Consider the following 8,024-nt stretch of genomic DNA (forward strand, 5'->3'; position numbering starts at 1 on the left):
TTGAAGAGCTACCAAAATTGAAAAGAATAATCAGCCAGTATGCATGAGCATGTGGCTGAGAGGTTCATGAGAGCAATTACATTATAGCTATAAATTTAGCAAAGCACAGTAGTGTGTTTATTACCATAGAATTTTGCAGTGCTTGTTTACTGTATTAATGATTAGTCAAAACCAATTTGGCCAAATTCTCATTGAGTTCATTATTCAAAAGATATAGCTGATTGTGGATCTACTTGGGAGTGTAGAGGAAAATTCTTCAAGAGGATATACTCAAAGATTAAACACACTAAGACCTTCTATGGCATATTGGTCTGTGTGAAAACTGGTGAAGATTCACACCTGTGATTACCTACTAACATTCAATTCAAAATCACTAGGTGCAAATGTTAGATTACGCACAGCAAATTTGATAAAGGTAGTTTATGAAATACAATCTGATACGAGTCTCAAAGGCCCAACCCAAGCCCAAACAAGAAGACAAACCATACTTAGTCGAAAATCAGGCCAAATTGTCAAAGTGTCCCAAGTTGTAAAGTTTTATTTTTATTTTTATTTATTTATTTACTTATTTTAAATTTTTATGTAAATATTCAGTCCAAGAATCTCAAATAAAGACCTTTGACCGAATTTTCATATTAAAATAATTAGGAGTTTTTTTTTATTTTAGTTTTCTAATTAGATTAGGACTAGTTATAAGGCTTATTTAAAGGCATGGCTGGCCACCTTGTAAACAACTTCTCAATTATATCAAAAATATCAGATTTGTTTAAGTGCAGAATTCGCTTTGAGTTTTTCTCCAAGAATTCTCTCTTGAGTTTTCTTTAGAAGTTGTTTTAACAATCTTTTGATTGTGGGAGCCATCTTCAGCCTTCTTCTTGCCTTTGATATTCTTTGGAGGGGAGATTAGAGCCGTTTGAAAGGAGTTGTGAGATATTTGGGGATTTCAAGGCTCTTAGGACTTATCTTTTAATTTATTGCTGTCAATTCTTTCTTTATTTCTGCTTATGCTGAATCTTTATCTAATTTATTTTCTGTTCTTATTGTGTTTTTAGTTTTTTTTATATCTTAAGGAATCAGCCCAAAAATCCCCAATTTCTAGGGTTCTTCCTTACTCTTTTTGGGTGAAATTAGATTATCGAAATTTGGGGAAAACTATATTGGTGTTCAATTGGGCAGAATCGCAATCTCCTTTAGGGTTTCAAGAACCCTTATTAACACTTATTTCTATTCTCAATTTGATTCTTTGCTGATTTGGGGATTTTATTTCAGATCTGGAAATTCAAAGTTCTAATCTTTTAATTTTCTGTTTCGTTTCAGATCTGATTGTTTAGGGTTTTCGTAGGAGTTTCCCGTGACTTGGCAACTCGATCTTGGTCTGCGCGCAACCCTCATATCACAATCACACCATCATATGTGGGGCACACAGCTTATTTCAACTATACAAGATGCTAAAAGGCAGTCCGAACATGATCATGATTCCTAAGACATCAATAACAACTTCATTTACTACGCTACCCATACTTAATCGCCAGATAAAGGTATATTCAACACATACATGCCCAATCTTCTAAGTTCTATTCACATTTTAGTCACGCCTCAACGGATGTGTTGAACATAAATGTTTCTAATATCACAGATATTTCAGGGAAAAATGCAGAATCCAAGTAACATTTCTTAGGACCCAGAACTTTCCTTCTTCCCCACAAAGTTAAATGAATGCAAATAGCAACAACTTTAGATAATCTGATCTGATCCCTAATGGAAAATTAATCCGCTGAACTCCACGCTTAACCAATAATTTATCTTTATAAACATTGAGAACAGAAACAAATATATAGTTTCTACATGCCTATTCTCCTCAGAATCAGGATGTATGGAGAGAAAATACCCGGGCACGGTTAGGGTAGCTGAAATACAGAAAACAAACCCTAGAAGTAAACTCTCAAACCACCTACACTTATCACATCAATTTACTTACTTTAGATTTAAAGAACAAAATTTTCTTTAAAAAATCAGAGCTGATTTACCAAAAAAAGTCGTTTTTTACGATGTCAGGGTACGTGTCAGGACATCGATGTCAGGGACCTGTTGATGTGGAAGGAAATCGCGTCCTTGAGGGCGCGATTTCCTTCCACGTCAGCAGGTCGCGCTGACGTGGACGTGATGTTCTGCCACGTAGCGCATTCCCGGGGACGCGATTTTGACATTGATTTCACGTTTGAGTTTTTTGGCTTTTAGGGTTTAGGGTGTAGGCTTTTTAGGGTTTAGGGGTCCCGGAATAAATTATTTCTAGTTGACGTTTCTGGTCAAATAGTATAAAATCGTTTCTACCAGGATGCTATTTGAGAAGAAATTGTGAAATCGTGCCCTCGTGGACGCGATTTCGCTACAGTTGGTCATGTAAGAAGTAATGTTTTTGACGTTTCTGAGCAAATAGCATAAAATCGCTTCTACCAGGATGCTATTTGAGAAGAAATTGTGAAATCGTGCCCTCGTGGACGCGATTTCGCTACAGTTGGTCATGTAAGAAATAATTTTTTTTGACGTTTCTGAGCAAATAGTATAAAATCGCGCCCTCGTGGACGCGATTTTGCTACAGTAGCAAGTTTGGGCTGAGGCTATAAATTAGGCAGAAAATGTTCTTAGAATGCATAAGTCATAGCAGAAACATTTTAGAGAGGCTAAGAAAGTTAGAGTTTCAAAATGAGTAAATGTATTAGTGTTGTTATTTACCACGATGGTGAGGTTTGCCACACCGAGAATGGTGTTGTTTTTTTCGGAGAATACGGTGCGACTGTCATTTAACCAGAACATAGATTTGACAGAACTTCGTAAAAGAATTAGGTGTAAAATCTTTAGAACGACACCAATGAAAGTTCTGTCAATCACGTATCGATTTCGTTCTTGTGTTGATCCGGTGACATATGACTCGTTCAACATAAAAGGTGCTCGTAGCTTGGAGACAATGGTGCAGACTCATCTTGTTAGCGGAGCAACTTATATTGAGTTATATGTACAATTTACGTCGCCAACTGATGTACTTCCATCCGGTGTTCGAGATGTATACACGACCCCTGGCCGACACTCGATTAGCGGGTTACAAAATACGGAACAGCCCATGTTTGGTAGCAGTGTCGAATGCGCATCCCCCGCAAGACACTCTGTCGGTGGATGGGACATGTACGTCAGTGGCTCGATGTTTGACACTGGAAATACGTACTAGGGAACTGCATCAAGTTCTAGTGGATAGCAATCTACATCCAATTGGGGACGTTATCAAATGCCCAGAAGAAAGGATGACGTACTACCTACGACATCAACCGGTGAGGGGACATCGTACGCTGCAGATGATTGTGCGTTAGAAGATGACTCCGATGTGGATCCACCTCGAGAGCCCGGGCCGGATGGTGTAAAGGTGGGATTATTTTTTGAACTGGAGCCTATTCTAACAGAAGTTGAAGATGGTGAAAGGAGTTCAGATGATGAAGAAAATCCACGATTCAGAGCATACTCACCTCCAGCCCACATGCATAATGTCGATCTGTCTGCAGATGATGCGTAAGAGTTTCCAGATCTACTACACCGGTTGAACGATCGTACAAGTTCGGGGGTAGATTTCGGTGAACTTGAAGTTGGTAATCAGTTTACCAATAAGGATAGTTTTATTGGTGCTTTGAAACAGCATAGCATCAAAAACAGCGTTAATTACCACGTCGTTAAATCAAAATCTGATAAGTTTGAGGCGAAGTGTGCGGTGCAAGACGGCACATATTCATGGAAAATCGTTGCCTCGTTAAGGAAAAGGACAGGGTTGTGGGAGATAAAAGTACAAAGGTCCACATACATGTGCTGCAGGTACAGTATTGAATGTATCTGAATAATAATTTTATTTTGCAATGTTGCATTATTTAATGTACTCCCTCCCTCTGTAGGTGTTTCACAAGATCATCCCAAAATGGATTCAGCTATGTTGGCTAGCTTGATACTGCCCACGATAAAAGCAGATCCTAGGACTTCAGTGCCGGTGATAATTGCCAATATCCGTAGCCAAATGGGGTACATGCCCTCTTACCGCAAGGCTTGGATAGCTAAGCAAAAGGCGTTGGAGAAGATGCATAGTGGGTGGGACGCCTCATATAATGAAATATGGCAGTGGTGTCAGGTGCTAGAGAGATACGTCCCAGGTGCCATCACAGACCTTGAAACGGAACATGCGTACTACAACGGCCGATTGCTACGTGGATGCCAAGTGTTCAAATGCCTATTTTGGACCTTTAAGCAATGCCGAGACGCATTTCCATACTGCAAGCCGTTGGTACAAATTGACGGTACCTTTATGTTCGGTAGGTATACTCATCAGCTATTGGTTGCAGTGGCATAGGACGGCGGTGGGAGAATTCTTCCAATTGCATTTAAAATAACATCGAGGGAGTCGTCTGATGACTGGGATTTCTTTCTCTCTAGGTTAAGGAGGCATGTGTGCCCCCATCCTGATTTCTGTGTTATTTTAGATCGGGGCACCGGTATACTAGCTGCATTTGATCGAGAGGGAAGCTTGTGGTAGCGCACACACCATAGATATTGCCTAAGACACGTTGCTTCGAACTACTACAGACAATATCCATCTAAGAGCGAACGATGACAAGTGACCGACATGGGTATTTACTCTATAACTGTATTATTTCGTTTGTCAATTTAAATTAGTTTTATTGGTAGAAGTGGTATAAAATATTCGCGATGAACTTATATTGGCAGGGTATGAAATAAATAAAGATCGTTTTCACGAGATGTTGGCAATTTTACGATCCCAAAACGAAGAAGGGGCAGACTACCTTTGTAACATACGTTTCGAATAGTGGGCACAATCATACGACGAAGGCCTACGATGTGGCCATATGACGTCGAACCTGGCAGAATGCATAAATTCTGTTCTTAAAGGAACGCATCATCTACCGATAACATCGGTTGTGCGAGAGACATATTTTCATTTGGCGGCGCTATTTCCTAATCGAGCAGCAACTTATGCAGGCCAGATGCAGGGTGGCCATGTATGGTACAGTAAGGTAGTTCAAGAAATTAACAATGCGAAGGCGAGGGCAAACATCATGCACACAGTGTGTCACGATCGAGACAATTTATGCTTTCGCGTGACGGAGTTTGACAGACCGCACCAAGGTGTTGTTGGCTGGCAATATCGTGTACACTTGCGAAACAGGACTTGTGACTGTGGGAAGTTTGATGCACTTCGGTATCCATGCGCTTATGTTATTGCAGCTTGTCAGAAACTCCGTATGGATCCGCTGAGTTATGTGGACGAAGTGTACAAATTAGAAAACATGTACAACGTATGGAGACACGTTTTCCTACCGGTCCCAGATGAACGTAAGTGGCCGCCCATATCTCTTGCTCTTTTTAAGCTGTTACCGGATAGAGAATTGCGTCGCAAACCAAAGGGTCAACCTTGCTCCACTAGAATACGGAACAATATGGATATCCGAGAAACAGCTAGTCAACAGAAGTTGTGCGGATGGTGTAGGAACCCTGGCCATACAAGTCGATCATGCCCTAATCGCAATAGTTGAATGTAATTTTAGAAAAAAATATATTTTATTCAATTATTAATTGATAATTGTATTAATTTTTAGTAAAATTATCAAATTAGATTAATTTCTTAATTGTTAGTACCAGTCAAAACATTTTACCAAATCTAACATTATGTAAAACTATGTAAAATTATTAAGCCCAAAAACTTTTGTTAATGGTTAGTAAAATTATCAAATTATGTAAAATTAGGTTAGGGACGGGTTTTTAATTAAATTAGGTTAGGGTTAGGGTTTTTAAATAAATTAGGTTAGGGTTAGGGTTTTTAATTAAATTAGATTAGGTTTAGGGTTTTTAAATAAATTAGGTTAGTGTTAGGGTTTTAATTGAATTAGTTTAGGGTTAGGGTTTAGGATTAAATTAGGTTAGGGTTAGGGTTTTTAATTAAATTAGGTTGGGGTTAGGGTTTTTAATTAAATTAGGTTAGTGTTACGGTTTTTTTATTAAATTAGGTTAGGGTTAGGGTTTTTTTATTAAATTAGGTTAGGGTTAGGGTTTTTACTTTTAGGTTAGGGTTAGGGTTTTTACTTTTAGGTTAGGGTTAAGGTTAAGATTTAGGGTTTAAGGTTTAAGGCTTAAGGCTTAAGGTTTTTAAATAAATTAGGTTAAGGTTAGGGTTTTTAAATAAATTAGGTTAGGGTTAGGGTTTTTAATTAAATTATGTTAGGGTTAGGGTTTTTACTTTAATTATATCAAATAATATCAAAATAACTCGGAAAAATTTCTATGCGTATTACATCAAATAAACTTCTATTTCATTACTTCAAATAATAAATTTTAATACGGTAATCAATGTTTATGCCCGGGGGATTCGGTTCCACATGGCGGTCGTCGACGGTTACGTGCTGAATTCCTCCTTCCTCTAGCTTCCGGCGGCGGTTATTCTTCCTCTGGTGGTGATTGTTGTTCTTCCGGTTCGGCATCTGGTTATCGGACTTGGGACGATGATCCATCTTTAAAGAACAGTGTATGTGGAGGTGTTTGCATCATGAACGGCGACAGTGTTTGAAAGCCATACGTTGCTGGCGATTGGTAAAAAGGAGAGCTCTCCGACGGCCCCCCTTGCGACCCCTCCTGCGTTGCTAGCCTAGATATCGGTGGTCCGCTCGGTATAACAGGAAATGGAGCTGATCCGGGCATTTCGCTCCAACCTGCCATAGGATTCGGAAAATGATACATGTAAGGGTTAGGGTACATATAAGGTGATGTGAGCACATTTACGCCAACAAAGAAAACCGATCCGAAGGTCTTACCATTAGGACCTATTACCCGTTCTAAGGCAAAGAAATTTAAGGAAGTCTTGTTCCTTACTTGTGCAACGATTCCAGATTCATTCTATCATGTTCATGCCTTTGAACATAGGCTTTATAACATGTTGCATGCTGATATGTGACATATCTCTGTTATATTACTAGTTCATGCGTTTAAGTATGTATATGTTATGCTAAGTACGTTTCTGCAATTGGATTGATAGTATTTGTATTGTTTCTAAGTTGTTTCTAAATTGTAAGTGTGTTAAAGAATAAGAATTGCAAGTGTTCCAGCTTGTAATTGTGATTTCCATTAAATTTACAAGACTTTGATGGACAGCAGCTTAAGGCCTCATTTCTAGCTCGGTTGAAGCTCAAATATGTGCGTGCAGCTCCTCTCAGCTCGAAATAGTTCTAAAAGTTCGTTTCCAGCTCATTTCAGCTCAGTACATTTCCAGCTAGCTCAATTTCAGCTCCACCAGCTCAACTCTAGCTAACAAGTCTAGATGTAGCTGGAAGGTGTCCTACGTGTCGGGGAGTGTCCCATACACATGTGGCAGCCTAGGTGGCATCCCAGTATGTACAGCACACACGTAATAGCCTTGACACATGTGTGTGCATGTGTGGCCGAAATCAGCCCTCTTCTCTACATATGATGCCAAATTCAAAGGGATAAGAACAAGAGTTCAAATGTTTGAATTTCAAATGTTTTGGATAACAACAAGAGTTCAAATGTTTGAATTTCACACATATTCAATGTGTGGCTGGTATTTGATGGCGCCAAGAGAGGATATAACTCCTTCATATTCAAATTTGAATTCTTTATTTACAGCCACTAATTCAAATTCGACAACCCCTTCCTTGTACTTATAAATAGATGTTCAAACAATGTAATCTGGTTAGATGATTTTTATTAAACAAATACTTGTGAGAATTTTCTCTCAATTTCGGTTCTTCATTGAACTTTCTTTTGACATTTCAGACTTAGTTTGTCGTGTCAAAACTTCCTTGATACTTAGTGTTCCTAGATTGCTATCTAGAGGGTCCAAGTCCTTCGACGTGAAACATATTCGATTCGGGTTTGCATAGTCTATTGTGCAGGTTCTTTCGAGTTTTTCGTCTCCAATTTTATTTTTTATATGTTGAATTTTGTCCCCTTTCTTTTGTTTTGTT

This window comes from Gossypium hirsutum, chromosome D09 (assembly GCF_007990345.1).
Source record: "Gossypium hirsutum isolate 1008001.06 chromosome D09, Gossypium_hirsutum_v2.1, whole genome shotgun sequence".
NCBI classification, from domain to species: domain Eukaryota; kingdom Viridiplantae; phylum Streptophyta; class Magnoliopsida; order Malvales; family Malvaceae; genus Gossypium; species Gossypium hirsutum.